Source organism: Acomys minous, assembly GCF_964271855.1.
Source record: "Acomys minous genome assembly, chromosome: 7".
Classification (NCBI taxonomy): Eukaryota; Metazoa; Chordata; class Mammalia; order Rodentia; family Muridae; genus Acomys; species Acomys minous.
In genome coordinates, this window is record NC_140488.1 from 40,894,900 (window position 1) to 40,915,319 (window position 20,420).

The following is a 20,420-nucleotide window of genomic DNA, read 5'->3' on the forward strand; positions in this document are numbered from 1 at the left end:
AAAACTGGGAATAAGGCTTCCTCAAGACCCAGCTATTCCACTCCTTGGAATATACCCAGAAGATGCTCCAGCACACAACAAGGACATTTGCTCAACCATGTTCATAGCAGCCTTATTCATAATAGCCAGAACATGGAAACAGCCTAAGTGTCCCTCAGTAGAAGAATGGATAAAGAAACTGTGATACATTTACACTATGGAATACTACTCAGCTATTAAGATCAAGGAATTTTCAAAATTTGTGGACAAATGAATTGAACTAGAAATGATCATAATGAGTGAGTTCACCCAGAAGCAGAAAGATTCAAATGGTATATACTCACTTATATCTGGACACTAGCCCAAGGGTCATGTCCTGTGAAAGTCGTCACTTACCAGGAAAGTGGGACAGAGGGGAAGACTTCCTGTTGGGACTCTAGGTAAGAGAAGCATGAAAGAATGGGGAAATAGAAGGATCCAGAGGGTCCTAGAAACCTACAAGAAGAACATTATGATGTGCAGACGTGGGCCCAGGGGTCCTGCTCAAACTATGGCACCAGCCAAGGACAATACGCACACACAGTGAACTTCGAACACCTACCCAGATCTACGCAACGGGCAGGACATTTTCCACAGCTGACTGGAGAGTGGGGTCTGACTTTCACACGAACTCTGGTGCCCCATATTTGACCATGTCCCCTGGATGGGGAGGCCTGATGGCACTCAGAGGAAGGATAGCAGGCTACCAAGAAGAGACTTGATACCCTATGAGCATATACAGGGGGAGGAGGTCCCCCTCAGTCACAGTCATAGGGGAGAAGAGTAAGAGGAAAGAGGGAGGGAGGGAGGAATGGGAGGATACAAAGTATGGGATAAAAATTTAGATGTAATATGAATACATTAATAATTTTTTTAAAGTGAGGCATCGTCAATGATCACTTGTGCCAGAGTAAATATTCAAGTTCAAACATTTTCACTCCAGATTATATACAACCTCTGACAATTTAAAAGTTATGGCACTCAGTTTAGCCTTTCCATTTTTTTTGTTGCTCTTAGTCTACAATCTCCCACTCACTTTCTCACTGTCATTCTGACATCGCTATCTGTCTTTTATTACAAACTTTAAGTATTTATGTGCCCCTACACATTAACTCCTACCATCATTTTGGTAGCTACTATGGTAATATGGATTTCTGTTTCAACCAATGCACTGATACTGCAATTAGATTTCCAAATATCTACTCCTCTGTGATTGTACTTCAGCCACTCATTCTCAAAATCACACTCCTTAAAAATATTTTTCTTTCTAAGATAATAGTATAATTACATCATTTCCATTTCCATTTTCATTTCCTCCCTCCAAACCCTCCCATGATGTAATCCCTCCCTTATTGTTTTTCAAGTTCATGGCCTCTTTTGTCACTGTTATTACATACATACATACATATAAATATATGTGTGTAAATATATATATATATATATATATTCCTAAATATAACCTGCTCATTCTATATAGTGTTACTTGTGTGTCTGTGCTTTCAGGGTTGACTATTTTGTATTGAATAAGCAATTAACGCTCTCTTCCCTGGGGAAACTAGTTCACCCACCCTCACAAACACATCCATCTTGATTTTTATATGAGCTTCTGCTCTTTCTCTAACCTTCCTAATTCTTACCCATCTGTAGGTTTTCACTGAACGCTTTCTCTAATTCTCAAGATAATGAAGTTTCTCAGTCTTGTTTGGACCACGTCTCCATTGACTCCTTTGTGTTCCCTCTACCCACAGCCTCTCCTTGCCTTTGCTTTTCCCTATGCGGAGCTTTTATTCAACAACTCACCACATTCCTAGTTCCCTCCGCTCCATCATACTCACCTAGAACTTCTCCCCTCCCTCATCTGTACACAGTAGACTGAGCAGTATTGAAAGAAACACCAACAGCATGGCCTAATGATTCCAGTTTCCTTACACGGCTGGGTCTCAATGTTTTTCTCCCATCTCTTCAAAATCTCTAAATCTGGGGTCTGGAGAGATGGTTCAGCAATTAAGAGCACGTGTGGCTCTTGCAGAGGACTGGTTTGTTTCCCCGAATTCACAGGCCATGTTACTGTAACTCCACTTTCTGGGATTCTCTTCCCCTCTTCTGGCTTCCACAGATACTGTACACATGCAATACACATACATCCATGTAAGGAAAATCAGTCTTACAGTACAATACAATACAATAAACATAAATAAATCTTGAGACACACACCAAACTTTATTATTTTTTATTTTTTACATATTCATTTCTATTATTACACATAATACAATAAACTACTTAAACCAAGAAGAAGCAAGAAACAGGAATTATATGAGTGTTACATTCTTAGTGTTTTAGCTATTTGTATTTGGCAGCCTTGTAGAAAACATCTTTCTTATCTTGGTGAATCCAAAATTCTGAATGTAAATCAAATATATATCATATCTTGTAATTATCAACTTAAAACATCTGCTTAGACCTAAAAATATCTTAACCCCTAAACAACTAAGCTTAATTGTAAGACTAAACTATCTGTTCTTCAACTGTATCAGAGACTTGAGAAGGAATAAAACTAGAGTAAACAGGAAGTGCAGATTAACAGCTTCCCAAATGAGAAGACAGAGACAGTTTTCTACCTGAGCAGTCACCCAAAACTCTCTATAAGATTGGAGCATCATGTTCAGCTTTCTGGCCCAATATATTTGACAGACATATTTATAAGGCAGGAACTATTGAGGGCTTGCTTTCCCTGTCTTGGCAGAGTTTGGCCCACAACTCTGCCTGTATCCAAGCTTGCCCTTTTTTTAGGCAGAATTCAATCTGTAGTAGAAATGAGCACATTTTGCCCAGCGGCTGGTTTGCCACATTTGAAGCCATCTCCATAAAGAGGATCACTGATGCTCATCATTCTCTTTGAAGTAGGCTGGGTGTTGCCAGGAGTTAACCTGTTTCAACTTTGTATAAAAATTTGTTCATGTTACATTCTGATTGTAGCCTTTCCCTCATCATCTCCTGGTCCCACCTTCCCTTCCTCATCCCCCTCCCCCTCCCCTAGTCCAGAAAGGGAAAGCCCTTCTTTCCTAAAATCTGACCTCAGCCTATCAAGTCTCATCTGGACTGCCTGTATCCTCATCTTCTGTGTCCTAGAAAGGCAGCCCTACCAGGGGGAAATAATCAACAAGTAGGCACCAGAGTCCATATCAGAAGTAATCCCTATTCCCCCATATTATGGGACCCAGAAGGAAACTGTGCTGCCTATTTATTACATCTGAGCACAGAGTCTAGATCTTCACTATGCATAATCCTCAGTTGATGCATCAGTCTCTGCAACACTGCCCCCTGCCCAGACTTGTTAGCTCCATTGTTCTCCTTGTGTAGCTCCTGTCCTCTCCAGGTCCTTTTATGTCCCAACTCCCTGTGCTCCACCCCAGAGTTTGGCTGTGAGTCTCAGCGTCTGCTTCGATTCCCTGCTAGCACACATCCAACTCTTTTAAAAAATCTCCAAATCCTCAAACCCAGAGTCTACTTCCTTAGGAATAATCTCATCTCTTCTAAGTCTCCAGAGAAAGTATTAAAAGGTCATAAGTCTATTGCCACAGCTATAAACTATGACACCTGAGACTTTGCTGAATCTATACTAACGCATTTTGTTCCTTTCATGTTTCAACAAGAAAGGGACTCCTCTGCCCTCCTCTCATATCTAAAGCTAATATTGTCATATTTGCAGGGCCTTACTATGTAGATCATTTCCTCTCTTCTTTTCACCTTCCCTACTTGTTATGGTGTCTGCATTTGAACAGTTGAAAGTACGCTCTCAGAAACAAAAAATGCCAACCACCCTGACTTCACATGCTGCACCTACTGGGTTCACCGCTTCATCTTCTCTGAACTCTAAAATCCACACACTGACTCTTTCAGTCTCCCCTTCTACAATTCATTGATGAATCCAGGATGTTTTCATTAAAATCAAAGAATCAATGATCATCACATCATTAACACAAGTGGTTACATTTTGCCCTTATTTCACTAGACTTCTTAGAAAAATAAAATGCTGTTAATTCTTCCTGATGGGAGACATTTTTCCTTGGCATCTATCCTCAGTTCTTGTTGGTATTTCATTCTACTCTCATTGTCCTCACTCCAGTATTCTCAGTTGCCTTTGATGGCCTTTACTTAAAGGACTTGATCTTTAAGCATCAGAGCTCAGCTTTCACAATCATCTCTCTTCTCTCTTCTATTTATATTCTCTCCCTAGGTGATATCATACTAATGTATGGCTTTAAATAACATTTGTATGCTGACAACTTCCAAATCTTGCTACTGACCTTGACCTCACTTTTGAGCTTGAGACATATGCCCAACTCTCTTTTTTTCCCTTTGGATATCTCAAAGTCATCTTTAACTTTCCATCTCCTAAGTAGAACTCATGTCCCATCTCTGAAAAACGCATATCCATCAATTTATGTACATAATTGAAAGAGTATCATGATTTACCTCCTGGTTCAAGCCAGAAACTTGGAAAGCACCTTTGGCATATCACTCCAGAATTCATCATTAGGTTTAGTTAATTTTGTTCCATAAGTATTTCATGATTCAGTCATCTTTATATTTCAACTGTCAGTCCTTTCTTAGAAAACACCATTGCTTTTTTCTAATATTCTATTAGAGCCATCCTAGCTGATCTCTCTGTCTCTATTCTGCCTCTCCAATTCATTCCCTATATCCAGATTCATCTAACACAATTTTCTTGTTGTGTATGTACCTCCTCTTCTTCTTCAATGACATTTTACTGTTTTTTAGAGTGAAGTTCCTAGAATGGCAATAAGTCTTTGAGCTCTCCCACACAGTTGCATGATACAGTCCTGAATCTTCTTGCTGCATGGATCTAGAAAGTCATAGCTTTTTTCTTCAACTTTGTAGAAAATTCATTACTTAATGAGTAAGTGTGCAATATAGGTAATATGTTGATGTCAACTAAGTAATAAAGGTTTTGGACAATATTTCAGTAAAACGTAGTAGTATGTAGAACTTCAAGGAAAAACTATTCCTAAATTTCTGGTAGTTATATATGTATAGAAAATGAAGGTAATAGTATAAATAGAGGAAGAGAATCAAATCTAAGTGATTCAAAATTATCAATATACCTTATCGACTTTATGGGATACACAACCTAATGACTAGGGGAAAAGCCACAATAAACTCAAGTCTAAAAGTCAAGGATAAAAACAAGTTATAATGATATTTAACTAGTCATACTTATATTTAAAACTAGAGTGTTAGAATATAAAAACATTAAAACCATTGAGTTTTAACTGGTGATTTAACATTAATACCAGGTATGAGATGGGATTAAAGGGGTTTATTTGCATGTCTGTAAGAGAAAATTGGGAAATGGGTATATAGATTAATGGAGGTTTTGTATTTCATAGTTATATAAGTATATAAAAAGAGTAACTTTATAGTTTTCCCATACTGATTATGTATCACATCGAATTATATATAGAAGAATAAATCAATAACTCACAAATGGCCAAAATGGATAAGCTAAAGATTTTTTAAAAGATATATAGAAAATAATAGCAACCTGGTAGCAATACACTAATTCTATATGGATAATTGACTTAAATACAAATTGCCAATGTTCTTCAATTAAAAGGCGGAAATTAACAGAACATCTATTAAAACAAAAGTCAAGTTTGTACTACTTAGATCCAACTGTTAGAAAAAAATCTTCCCTATAAGTATCCAATAAAATTTAGCCTGAATAATAACAGTAACACCAGGCAAAATGGACTTCAAGTGATTAAAAATAATCACAGGAAACAAAAAAGTATATTATGTATTTATAATGGAATCTTATCATCAAGAAAACTTTAAAATTATAGACATTAGAGACCTAATATCTACAAAACAAGGATTGAAAGGGAAATATGTACCTAGAAAATAATAGTTGGAGATTTTAATGTTCTACTTTCAGCATGTATAAAACAAGATGAAAAATCAATTGGGAAATAAAGGACTTGAATAAACACTCTAAGTCAAATATAAAAGATAAACTGGCAGATCTCTGAGATATTGCAAATCTGGTTCTGGTTACAGCAGCAAAATAAAATTCACAATAAAGCAAGTCACATGAATTATTTTATTTACCATTAGCATAAAATTGATATGTATAGAACACTGTAATCTCATAAGTGAATGAAGCATTACATCTTTTAAAATGTAGACATTTTAATTCAAAACGTCATTATTACTAAAAGTGCTAATGATCACCTAAGCCTTTAACACATCATTATGTTTTTGTTAGTGGACGATGGTGCTTATAGTTTGTGGTTGATGAACAACCAAAGCTATTGTTGCTGAGAAAGTATTTAACAACAAAATCAATTAACTATTCCTTTCATGACGATTTCTCTGCAGGCTATGATGCTATTTGATTTTACTCAGGGGAGAAATTTCAAAATTTAGAGTCAGTCCTCACAAATTCTGCAGCAGCTTTGTCAGCTCAGTTCACACACTATTCCAAATTCTGCATGGTTGCTGAAACGGTGTATACAGCATCCTCACCAGGAGTAGATTCTATTAAATTAGTTATGTTCTTTGCTTATCCATAAGAAACAGTTCCTCATCTACATCAAAATTTTATCATGAGATTTAAACTTATATGCTTAGCTTTGTTGATATTTCTACCGCATTTCTACCACAACTGAAACCTTGACCTCTGGAAAATCATCTATGAAAGTTTAAATCAATCAAATTCTTATTATTGTTTATATTCTGTTCTTCTCATAAATGATGCTACATAAAACTCTTAGAATTGGGTACTACATAATGTTATGAGATGCATATGATAAATATAATGTTCAAATAATGGCAAATGTTTTCCTTCCTCATATATTAAAATCATTTGTCTAGATTTCAAAGAAAATATACTACATTATTCACATTATTCATTGTCTATAGCCACTTTACTTTGTAATACTACAACTACCAATACAGCTATTTCACTTTTTTGTTTGTTTGTTTGTTTGTTTGTTTGTTTTTGGTTCTCAAGATAGGGTTTCTTGGTGTAGTCCTGGAACTCACTCTGTAGACCAGGCTGACCTCAAACTCAGAGATTCACCTGCCTCTGCCTCCTGAGTACTGAGATTAAAGGTGTGCACCACTACCGCTGCCACTATCTGGCTACTATTTCACTTTCATATCATGCTATGCATCTCTGGCTTATCTGGAACTCATCATATTGACCAGGATGTCCTCAAGATCACAAAACTCCACCTGCCTTTGTCTCCTAAATGCTGGGGTTAAAGACATGCATCACCCACTGAAGCAGCACTAATTGCTTTCTTAAGTGCATATGAAACATTTTCTAATAATATATATGTTAGAAGTCTCAATTATGGTCCATCTAAGACACAGCCAGAGAACCAGCAGAGGAGACCCTTGGGACACCCTAGCAGCTTTGGCCTTAAATCTATCTCTGCCCAATCCCCACCAAACTGGCCCATCCAGGACACAGACAGCAGATCTTATGGCAGTATCACCATCCCCAATCTCAAGCTGTACTATAGAACAACAGTAATACAAAATTGCATGGCACTGTCATAGAAACAGACAGGTGTATCAATGGAATTGAATACAAGACCCAGAAATAAACTCACATACCTATGGACACTGGATTTTTTACAAAGAAGCCAAAACCATACAATGGAAAAAAGATAGCATCTTCAACAAATGGCACTGATCTATCTGTATGTCTACCTGTATAAAAATGCAGATAGATCCATATATTACCCTGTAAAAAAAACTAAAGTCCAAGTGCATTAAAGACCTCAACATAAAACCAGACACACTACAATCTGTTAGAAAAAAAGTGGGGAAGAGCTTTGAGATCATTGGCACAGGAGACAACTTCCTGAACAGAATACCAACCACGGAGGATCAAAATATCAACAATTAATAAATGGAACCTCTTGAAACCGAAAAGCTTCTGTGAGGCAAAGAACGCTGTCAAAAGAACAAAACCACAGCCTACAGACTGGGAAAAGATCTTTATCAACCCTACATCTGACAGAGGCTAATATCCAAAATATATAAAGAACTCAATAAACTAAACATCACCAAACCAAATGATCCAATTAAAAGTGAGGTACATAACTAAACAGAATTCTCAACAAAGAAATATTGAATGGCATAGAAACACTTAAAGAAATGCTCCACTTTTTCTTCTAACAGATTTAGTGTGTCTGGAAATTTAGATGCACCAAGATAGGAAAGATGTCTTCTTCAAGACTGTCAAATACAAAAAGCCAAAACACTAAGAATGTAAAATCCATATAATTCCTGATTGTGCCACGGTTCTTCTTGCCATAGGTAATCTATTATATATGTGTGTAATAATATAAATATACATGTACAAAATAAAATAATTTTATAATTCAAAAAATAAAATAAAATAAAAACCAAATTGGAAAATTTTTAAAAATGGACAATTTTCTTGATACATACCACTGACCCAAGTTAAATCAAGATCAGAGAGGCAAATAGAACAGACCTATAACCCTAGTGAAACAAAACAAAACAAACAAAAAAACATAAAAATGATAGAGACTATAGATTGCATTGGGTAGTCTGGCTCTATCAATTATCTTAATTCCTTTCATCGACGGATATAACTACCATTCCATTTATTTGTATCCACCTCCATATATTTCTTACAACAAGGGTTTTTTTCAATGCATATGTCTTTTGCTTTGTTGGTTAAATTTATTCTTAAGTGAGTAGCTTTATACTATGTAACATAAATTGTTGTTTTATTTTTTATGTTCTAACTATTTTGTAAGGAACACTTTATATATTTGTGAAAGAAAAAAAAGAAATGCTCCAATGTCCCTAGTCATCTGAGAAATGTAAAATCAAAATGACTCTGAGATTTCATATTACACTTGTCAGAATGGCTAAGATAAAAAACCCAAGTGATGGCACATGCTATTGAGGATGTGAACAAAATAAAAACCTCCTCCATTGCTTGTGGGAGTGCAAACTTGTACAAACACTTTGAAAATCAATCTGGCACTTTCTCAGAAAACTGGGAATAGTGCTACCTCAAGACCCATCCATACAACTCCTGGGAATATACACTAAAGATGCTCCACCATACAACAAGGACATTTGCTCAACTATGTTCATAGCAACCTTATTCATAATACCCAGAATCTGGAAACAACCTAGATGTCTCTCAACCAAAGAATGGATAAAGAAACTGTGGTATCTTTGGAAATCTATCTGGTGCTATCTCAGAAAAATGGAAATAGGGCTTCCTCAAGACCCAGCTATTCCACTCCTTGGAATATACCCAGAAGATGCTCCAGCACACAACAAGAAAATTTGCTCAACCATGTTCATAGCAGCCTTATTCATAATAGCCAGAACATGGAAACAGCCTAAGTGTCCCTCAATAGAAGAATGGATAAAGAAACTGTGGTACATTTACACTATGGAATACTATTCAGCTATTAAAAACAAGGAATTCCCGAAATTTGTGGATAAATGGATTGAGCTAGAAATGACCATAATGAGTGAGTTAACCCAGACGCAGAAAGACTCAAATGGTATATACTCACTTATAACTGGACACTAGCCCAAGGGGCATGTCCCACCAAAGCCTTCACTTACCAGGAAACCGAGACAGAGGAGAGGACATTCTAGTGGGACTCTAGATGAGAGAATCATGGGAGAATGGCAAAGTAGAAGGATCCAGAGGGTCCTAGAAGCCTACAAGTAGAACATTATGATAGGCAGATTTGGGCCCAGGGGTCCCCCTCAAACTAAGGCACCAGCCAAGGACAATACAGGCAGTAAACCTTAAACCCCTACCCAGATCTAGCCAATGGACAGAACATTCTCCACAGTAGAGTGGAGAGTGGGATATTACTTTCTCACATACTCTGGTGCCTCATATTTGACCATGTCCCCTGGAGGGGGAGACCTGGTGGCACTCAGAGGAAGGACAGCAGGTTACCAAGAAGAGACTTGATACCCTATGAGCATATACAGGGGGAGGTAATCCCCCTCAGGGACAGTCATAGGGGAGGGGAATAAGGGGAAAATGGGAAGGAGGGAAGAATAGGAGGATACAAAGGATGGGATAACAATTAAGATGTAACAAGAATAAATTAATAAAGGAGAAAAAATTTAAAAAAAAACAAAAGAGCACAAAGGGAAAAAAAAAGAAACTGTGGTACATTTACACAATGGAACACTACTCAGCTATTTAAAAACAAATATTCTGCTGTACTTAGGGATAGGAGCCTAGCATGGCTACCCTCTGAGTGGCTCCACCCAACAGCTGTTGGAAGCATATGCGAAGACCCACAGGAACACACGGGATAGAGCTCAGGGAGTCCTAGGGAAGAGTGGGGGAAAGGACAGAAGACTCAGAGGGGACAGGAGCTCCATGTGGAGAACTACAGAGCCAACGATGGTCCAGGGAGGGTTGTGGAGACTGGGGCTCCAGCCAGGGACCATGCAAGGACTGAACCTGGGCTTCCTGCACAGATTTGGCCAATGGGCAACTAGGTCATCACGTGGATACCCTAGTGAGGGAAGTGAGGGCTGTCTCTTGCATGGACTCTGATGCTTGCTTTTTTGTTGCTTTCTTCTGGTGGTGCTGCCTGGTTGAGCCACAAAGGAAGAGGATGCCCTTGGTCTTGATGCCACTTGATATCCTGGGGTGAGTGGGTTGGTGGGGTTCCCCTTCTATGGATATTAAGCGTACATGCTTGTGAATACTGAAAACAAACATTACACCTGGGATCTGTTTTTTTTGGTTTTTTTTTTGTTTTTGTTTTTGTTTTGTTTTGTTTTACAAAATGGCTTTTGTCACTCTTGTTTGGGTGAGAGATGTTTACTAATCAGACCAAATTAGATAACTGCTACATTTAAAATGAGCAACATGGAGAGGAAAATAAAGTGCAACAGACAATAAAATGTCCAGTAATAATTTAAAGCTCATCATATAATCTATATCTATGCTCTTTCCTATTTACATTGTCTGCTGTCTATCAAATAGATACTATTATTAGCATCTTACCGACAAAGGAAGAAATAGAAAAGGGATGGGGTAATTTCCCATGTTAGGGAAATGATGGAGTATGTCCTGGAACCTCATCCATGCTTGTAGCTACCAGTTGGCCATGTCTTTGCTACTAGAAAATTCAAGCTAATATTTGAGAATAATCTTTGTGATTGTATGAGAAATAAATATCTCCATTGAATTTCTTTCTGATTAAAAAAAAGAAATACAAATAACTACAAGAGTAACAATGGAAATTAGATCATGTAAATTGAATAGAAAAACTTCTAGAAATTTGCAAACTTTCAAAAATGAAGAAGAAATAGAAATTCTAAACAGGCTTGTAACAAATGATTGAACCTAATCAAAATCTTCACACAGTAAATCATCCTGAATAATAAAGGTCCCATAGGCTCATATATTTGAATGCTTGGTTATTGGGGAGTGGCAATATTTGAGAAGGATTAGGAAGTGTTGACTTGTTGGAGGAAATACGTCAGTAAGGTCAGGTGGGCTCTGCAGTTCCAAAGTTTACATCAGGCCCAGAATGAAGAACTCTTGGCTCTGTCTCCAGCACCATGTCTTCCTGTGTGTCATCATGCTCCCCCACCCATGATGATAGTGGACTAAACCTCTGAAACTGTGAACACCCCAATTAAATGCTTTCTTTTATAATAGTTGCCTCTATCATGGTGCCTCTTCACAGCAATAGAATAATTACTAAGATACTTTCCTAAGAAAAGTGGCTTTACTGTCTTGCCACAGATATTAAATTAAATTCTTCAAAAAATTACAATGGACCCTACATGATGGGTCAGTGGGTAAAAGCACCTCTACCCTAGCTTAATAGCTTAGATTCAATCCTTGGGTCCCAGCTAATACAAGAATAGAATTTCCTGTCACATGTGCTTACTTGTTCTGGCGAGTGTCCTCTCTCTGTCTCTGTCTCTGTCTCTGTCTCTGTCTCTGTCTCTGTCTCTGTCTCTGTCTCTGTCTCTGTCTCTGTCTCTCTGTCTCTCTGTCTGTCTCTGTCTGTCTCTGTCTCTGTCTGTCTGTCTGTCTGTCTGTCTGTCTTTCTCTCTCTCTCTCTCTCTCTCTCTCTCTCTCTCTCTCTCTGTTGCATTCAGAGAAGGACATTATAAAAACATACAATGGATACAATGATAGCCTGATATCCCTTTTAAATATAAATGCAGAGATACTAGGAAGCTAACCCCAACAGCATCAAACAAGTACTTATATATTATGACTTAGTGGGATTCGTACTTTAAATACGTAACTGGTTCAGTATTTTAAAAAATCAAATCTAACATGGAAATTAGTTAAATAATGAAAAATTAGTACTGTCAAAATTGATCTGAGAAAGAAAGAATTCAACAAAACTAAGCACTATTTTCATGACAGGATCATTCAACAAACTAGGAACAGAAAAGAACTTCAAAGTTCTAGGAAGAGCCTGCAATAGTATCAAACTCAGCAGTGAAAAACTGAAAAACTTCTTCCAATATTATGAGCAAAGAACATACGCATCTTTCTACTTCTGTATAACATTATACTAGAAGTTTTATCCCAAATAATTCATCAAGAAAAAGAAACAAATGACATCAAACTTAGGAAAGAAAAACTAAAATTTACCGATGGCAAGATTTTATATAGAGAACATATTTGTAAAGTCCACCAAACATCTACTAGACCAAATAGGTGGATAAGAGCATGGACATGTAAAAATCAAATATGCAAGTGTCAGTTCTGTTTGTATACACTCATAATAAAAGAAAGGTAAGAAAACACTTAATTTGCCATACTATTAAAAGAATGTAATATTAATAATAAATTTGACAAAGGAGGTATAGTAATTGCACATGACCAAAAAGCAATCAAAGTAAGTTTAAATAGTTGAGAAGAGATCACAGACAATAGATTGAAATAATCATTAAGATAGAAATAACTTCCCAAAGCTATCTAAGAATGTTATTCCTTTAAAATAAAATGGATGGCTTTTCTTTAAGAAATCAAAATAAAATCATGATCATCATATATTGATTTGGAGATATCCAAAGAGACAAACCATCTTTTCAAAAAAGACTAAAGTTGAAGGATTCATACTCTCCAATTTCAAAACTTAATGCAGGCTTTAGCAGTCAAAAGAGTTTGGCATTATTAGGAAGACATGTACAGACACTGGTGAAATAAACTAGAGGATTTTGAAATAAATCAATATGGCCTCTGGAGTGTGTGTGTGTGTGTGTGTGTGTGTGTGTGTGTGTGTGTGTGTGTGTGTGTGTGTCTGGACAATGCAAACTTTACTCTTAAACAAGAGGGTGTGCTCAGAAGAGCAAATAGCTCAACTGATTTGTGACAAGGTACTAAGATCTTTCAAAGGGGAAAGAATAGTTTCTTCAACAAACAATTCAGGGACAACTATATATCTCAAGCAAAAGAATGAAGTTGGATGCATATCTCTTACCCTATAGTAGGGGCAGTTAAGGTAAAGATCATACCTGCAAATCCCAAAGCTACTCAGCAAGCAGTAACAGAGCAAGACCCCATAAGAGTTTCCCTTCTCAACAATTAGTGCCATCTAACCTCAGGAAAGACCCTTTTCAGTGACCCAGTGTTTAGTGAGATTCTGTGCTTGTATAATTCCACTTTTTGTATTTACTCAGGGCAGTTCCACTTGCTTTCTTCTTAATGCTGAGCACAAGGAAGTCTTTAGCTAAGCCATTAACTGTGTTTCTATTTACATTTCTTTTGTTAAACTTAATGACTATTTAACTGAAGACCTTGTGCCTTGATTACAGGGTTCCTGTTCTGATATAAGCTTGAAAATACCTTTGAAAATAAAATATATTTTCAATTACAGTTATTCATTGACCCAATTCAAGCAAATTTTTCATTAAATAAATAATTAGCCATGGCAAGAGAATTATATCTTAAGAATGTGCAGTTTAAATGTGGTAATTGTTCCATGTGTTGGTCTTTACAAGTAACACATTTGTACATATGTCTATGTTATTGGCTAGGAGTTGTCCAAAGCTAGAAATGAAACCCTGATTCACCAGATCCCTATTTTTTTTAAAGCAGGAGCTTGCTCAGTTGATTAAAACAGATATTCCACACTTCCTTTTACATTTTGCTCTGCAGAATTTTTGATCAGAGTCCCACAGCTCACTTGAGTGTTGTTTGACTTCCTGGGGCAGAGAGAGTGCTGGGTGTTAAAACCTACAATCACACCGAGACACTTTTTCAACACTCCACAGTATTTTAAGAATAACCTCTTCTTACATTCTGTTCCATTTCCTTTGCCTTGTCATTGTTACGATTTCGTCTAACAGGCAGATACTTAGGAGCTGCTTCCTTGAAAACAAACATCTGCCTTCAAATTGTTCAACTGATGACAGTCTTCATGATGTTCTGGTATTTTGATGTTACGCACATTCTTAAGATACAAGCACCATATATACAGCAGTCACAAGAAATTTCATATAGGTTTGTGGTAAATAGCAAGACAAACAGCTATCTCTCCAGGGCAGAAACTTAATGCAAAAGTCACTGTTTGGAGACAGATAATGAAATGAAGTGAAATATAGATTAAATTCAATGCAGAAACTGGTTGTCTATGAAAATAAATAACCTTTTCTTTTGGGGGAAATGAAAAACATTATGCGGGAGCTATTCCTTTAAATCTTTGCTATAATCAACACACTAGTGGTAGTGTGTACTTACCAGAAGTTAAATGATAATGTGAAGGTAGCGAGGCTGAAAAATAAGTTCAATCATTTGTCAAATTAATTAATTTGTAGATGGCTATTCATTTTTTGAACAAATATTCAATATTTTCTAGGATTCTGTACAACACAAGGTGTGGGCATGACACATGGGTGGAACTGAGAAAAATACATCCTTTAAAGTAGGACAGGACCCTAAATGACAATTGTTGTCAACATGGAAGTGATTTGCTGCTAAAGGGACGTTTTATCCCATCTAAAGACATTTCCCTTATAATGAAAGTGGAGGGGGCCGATTGATATTTCAAGCTAGCTCATAAAGCTAAACATCCTACAGTGAATACTTTCTCCACTATAGGGAATCATAGTGAATAGTATTAAAGCTAAGAAACTTTAACAAAGTTGGTAAATCTACTCTTTGGGTTCCTCACATCAATCTCTTTTTGTCCATGACCCTACACTAAACTAGGATCTACATATGCCATTGGGAAAAGGTACCTGAATTGTTAAGTCACACCTGCAGTGTGACAGCCATAACTGTCAAGAAATTTGAATACAACAAGCTATGCAGGCAAACCAGGTTATAAATTGGCTAGATGTGAGCTTCAGTGAGTCAGATAGTGCCTTTCAGCTTGGCTTTGAACCTTTATTATAGATGTTGCCTATTGTAAATGACCCCGGGAGTATTTAACAGACACATGCTCTCAGCCACCAAGCAGAAAAGTGAAATATTATTATATCTACAGAGACTATGAGCCAACCAGCCCCAAGCCTGACAAGAAGCCCAGACAGAGCTTGGACATATGCCTAAGTTAGCTTCTCACACTAAGAGAGCATCCACTAAGCTTGTTCTGGAATTCATAGATTCTAGAGTTCTAAATTTTTCTTGGTATATCATTTTGTCCATGTATTTGTTAATCTGAAAGAGTTTAGAGGATGATGTCAAAAGAGAATGAGGCAGGCTCAAATAGAGACATTTTTGGTCTTAAGAAAATTCCACAGAGATAACGCCAAAATTTAGAAGCACACATAATTTCTATATGTTAAAGACAATTGCGGTGTGTGGAGAACCTTTGAAGAAAAGAACTCCCAAGAGTGGACTTTCCTTCTCCCTGAGTGTGCTGGGCTTGGAGAATGAGCCTAGGCTGCACTGCAGGTTAGCCAAGGGAAGTTGGAGCCCCCAAATTCTTTTCATAGCCAGCATATTCTACTTACCCCGCATACCAAAGGAAAGAGTCTTTTAATTACGACATAGATCTTTCTTGCACAGAAAGCTGCATTTTAGAGTTTGCTAGGTCACAGTAAAACTGCCTAAGAAGGGGGAGGGGGCAGGCAGAAAGGTCTCAAGACCAAGCAAATTTTAAAAACTGTCTATTAAGTCAGTTTTTAGAAACACTTCCTGAAGTGTGTAAATGGTGTGGAGAGGGAAGTTCTACCCTCACCCTTACCAGGCTCCAGGCTCTTAAATCCCTCAAGGTAGTACCTTTCTTTAATGTCTGCCTTCCAAACAAAGCTTAATACTCCAAGATACTGGACCTCCTCCTTCTTAGTGACCCTAGAGGAAAGTTGCTCTTTCTCCCACCAAACACAAGCAATCCCAGCTAAAGAGGCGCTGTAATGGAAACCGTGAGCTGTTTAGACAGGGAAGGCAGTTCTGGCTTTTTCTGAAAGTCTGCTCAGGCTCACAGTGTGTGTTCCAGGCGACAGGGGGAAGTACAGCTGAGCTGTTTTAAAGCTGGGATTGTTGTGAGAAAGGGCAGAGGAAAAACCATGAAGCTTGGGGTACCAGGTTAGCATCAAGAAAAGCAGCGCTTTGAATGCATTCCATTTTCCAGAGAGAGCTGGGAAAGGAGACAAAGCAAAGATCTGGGGATCAGGGTGGGGAGGGTCTTGAGGTGCTGCAAAGGAAGGCACCTAAGTGCCTGTAGGTTGGAAGTAGGAATCTCTGGCTTGTGGTGGGGGTAACGCCATATACAGCAGGTTACCGGAGGGTTTTAAGGGGTTGGTATTTGGAGACCTTCAGAACAGGGCAAGAGGTGCATGGGGAGTGAGGAGTGAACAGAGAGGTGTATCAAGTGACCTAAAGACACAAAGATCTAAGATTATCGCAAGTGTCCAGTGACATCACCCTTCCCCCACAGCCATCCCCAGACACTAAGACCCAAACTGAGCAACTTGGCCCCTAGTCCCACAATAAGACTATCACCCTCTGTTTCAATCTATCCTGGATCTTGCGATACGGGCTGTCTGCGCCAGGTTAAACAGGATCTGACAGAGATAGAAACCGGCTTCAAAAGATGCCAGGTCCCTGACGACACAGAGCCCCCTGTTCCGCTGTCCCGTGGACCACAGGCCCTCACTCCAAACTGATCAACTCCTCTTCCCCCAGGATGACCCACATAGTCCAGGAGCCACTAGCACACAGCCCGAGTTGAGATGGACTGGTAGGGGTCACTGCCCAAAACAGAAGACACTTCGGTAAATTGATAAAAGGGAGATTCTGTAAACCTGGCGCCAGAGGCGCTCCTGTACCCGCTCCCCTCACCCGCGCTGAGCCTCCCCTTGCCCCTCGGGTCTCTGCCACCACCCAGGGGAGGGGGAGGCTTGGGGAAACCAAAGAAATAACGAAACAGAAAATTCCGTACCGAGGGGGGAGAGATGAGACGGTGGGACAGGGCAGCGGGGGCTGACTTGGGGCTGCGGCTGCGGCTTGCTGCTTCTTTCCACCCCTGGCCACCGAGCTACAGTGCAGGCAGGAGCTGCTGCCCCTGCAGGCTGCCCCGTCCTCCTGCTTGCCCTCCCCCTGCCCGCCTTCCCCGCCCCGCCGGCCTCTGCTGTGAGGCGACCGCCAGCTAGGCTTTGGCCAGGGGCTGGGGGAGGTGAGAGGTGCTTTTGCCAACCACTGTTCTCTCTCTCTCTCTCTCTCTCTCTCTCTCTCTCTCTCTCTCTCTCTCTCTCTCTCTCTCTCTCTCTCTCTCCTCACTCCTCACTCCTCTCTCCCTCCCTCCTTTCCTCCTTTTCTCCCCCCTCCCTCACACACACCACAACCGCGACGGGTTCTCCACAGCTCTCAGCCACCCCCAAAAAGAGAGAGAGAAGAGCAGCAGACGAGAACGTGGAGCAGATAGAAGGGAAAAGAAGAGCTCAGGGTTGGACATTTTGGGGTCTAGGGGTGGGGAGGAGAAAGGGAGCGTGCCTCCTTGATTTTTCCCCTCCCCACCCCTCTTTGCTTTTCTCTCCCCCCCCCCCCCTTGGCTGGTATAGGATTTTTCTGAAGCAACAGCAGTAGGGGACAGAAACCTTCAGTATAGAAAAAGGGTGTGAGGAGACAGTCAGAGCTCCCATCAGCTACCTAGCTTGAGGGTGCCTGTGAGAGTGTGAATGCGGTTCCCCCACACACCCCCTCCACACACACTCCTCTTCATACCAGGGTGTCAGCTATCCTCAATTTCCCAGTGTTGGCTTTGGTTTCTCCCCTTGCTCTTATTGTTTGTGGCTGGCCGCGTGAAGGGGTGCCTGTGTTTGAAGGGGCTCAGGTTGGGAGAGAGCTGAGAGAGGACAAGCAAGAGAGAGCAGGGCAGCGGTGGAGCAAAGAGTTTCGCCACTGGCAGAGGCAAAAGGTGAGGGGGTCTGGCCAGTCAGAGGGAAGTTTGGTAATAACTGGGGAACAAAGAGGAAAGCCCAGGTAGGAGTCAGTCTTTGGGCCCCTTCTCAGCACCTAGATCCCTTTGCTCAAATCGCCCACCCACTGGGCAGCCTCTAGGGCTGGGACTGTCCCAGGCGGCTTTCTTTTGCGCGCCGCCGCCGCTGCCGCCGCCGCCGCTGTGAAAGAGGAGCCCAGTAAGGCTGCTGCCGCACCAAGCGCCTTGGTGCACGGACCACACAAATCTGAAGAAACCACTTGGCCTGGAGGTAAGTTGACAAGCGGCAGCGGGTGCAGTCCTATTTGTTGTTGAGGAGCAGCAGCGAAATGAGCCTTGAATGAAGGTGCTGAGCTGCTGTGGACTGGAAAAGGTGCTGGCTGGCTGGTTGACTGTGGGCTGGGGTGGTGGGACGCAAATGGAGACCAGCAACAGATTGTTTTGGGACACCTAGGAGAGACATGTGATGGATGAGGAGCCTTTATGAGATTTAGGACAAGATACGGTTGGCACCTACCGAAATCATCATTTTCACGAACAATGTTCTCCCGAATCAGAGCCTGGGTGGTGATTTATTGTGATTTCCTGGGAGTACATACTACACCCAAGCCCCCCAGAGAACCTGCTCCCAGGCCTTTTCAAAACGGACTTGGGATGAGTAGTGTGAGACTAAAGATAGTCAGTCTTCAAGGACAGCCTCCTTGAACTGCAGAGAGCCAAGAAACTGATCCATGAGGGACCAGGCATCCCACTTACCTTGCTGATTTTGTAACCTTCAAACTCAAGAACTGACCAGTTTAGTTTAACTGGATTCTTTTAAGGAACCCAGAAAATGCAAATCGGGACCACCCGTCAGAGTCAGATCTGTGCTCTACACTGGGTACTTTCCTGCACCATATGCAATGACTGGGGCAAACAGTCACAATCACAATCACGATCCACCTAGTCAGGTTCTGAGCTAAATTCACAGGTCCTGGCCTTTCGCTAGGTTGGAGAGAAAGATTGGGAAAATGTCTTTTTTTCCCTATTGCCAAGGTGGGATGTTTGGACCACAGCCATGCACCTAGTGATAGCCAAGTGTTTGGCAATGTTATCACGCACTCTCTTGTGAAAAGCCTGGAGCTGGGAAACCAGCCTGGAAGACCAAATCCCTGAACTTTACCCGAGTTTATTGTATGAGTAGGAGAGGCAAAGATTAATCAGTAGTGCTCTACTTAAAGATGGTGTGTTTTCCCTGGCTCCAAACGAGTAACAATTACTATACTCACATGGTACTCAGACCTACCTGTGTACTGCAATAGTTATCTTCACGGTATTTAGCCTATCGGCTATTGTTTGCTTCTTGGATTTGTAGGTGTTCTACAGATGGTCTGTATCATTTCTCAAGTCTTAAAAGCTGAGATTTAAATGATGTCAAATAGTGCCTTTCGTTACTCTTGAAAATGTACTAAATTAAAGGGCATGGTGATACATTCAGAGTACCAAGTTACTTTTAAAGCAAATGTTTAGCCTGAGAAAGGGGGAACAATAAGTCTGTGAGGTTGAACAAAGAACTGAATGGCACTTGAAGCCCATGTTTTAGTTTCAGGGTGGTGATGTTTTCATAAACTGTATATCTACATTCATAAACTCTATCTAAGGAGTTCACTATCTGTATATAGATACAGTGATTTGGTTCTTTTGTGTGTACATATAGTTTTTCAAAGACTTCCATCAACCCCATATAGTCTCGACCCTGTGTTTCTGTAGAAGAGGGAGAGGGCCGAGAGTGTGTTTCAAAAGCTTCTAGGCTCTTTAATTGAACTTTCTATTTATTAGATGCTTCTGAAATATAATGAATTACCTCCTTTCAACTCAGCAAACAACGGAAACAGACTCTGCATTAAGTGGAACAGTTTATGTTGCATCAGGCAATTTGTTCTAATGCATACTGCCGAGAGACACAGGATGAGAATTACTCAGGTACAACCTGAAAAG

At 39.9% G+C, this 20,420-nt stretch overlaps 2 protein-coding genes across 2 annotated transcripts in view; one reads left to right on the plus strand and one right to left on the minus strand.

Annotated features, from left to right (window-relative positions):
- Positions 1–17,521, minus strand: part of RTL4 (retrotransposon Gag like 4) — a 315,459-nt gene extending 297,938 nt beyond the window's left edge. The window contains exon 1 of the mRNA XM_084789239.1: positions 17,448–17,521. The gene's annotated coding sequence lies outside the window, so the exon portion shown is untranslated. The remainder of the gene's footprint in view (positions 1–17,447) is intronic.
- A 421-nt stretch (positions 17,522–17,942) lies between these two features.
- TRPC5 (transient receptor potential cation channel subfamily C member 5) overlaps positions 17,943–20,420 on the plus strand; it is a 263,064-nt gene continuing 260,586 nt past the window's right edge. The window contains exon 1 of the mRNA XM_084788954.1: positions 17,943–18,714. The gene's annotated coding sequence lies outside the window, so the exon portion shown is untranslated. The remainder of the gene's footprint in view (positions 18,715–20,420) is intronic.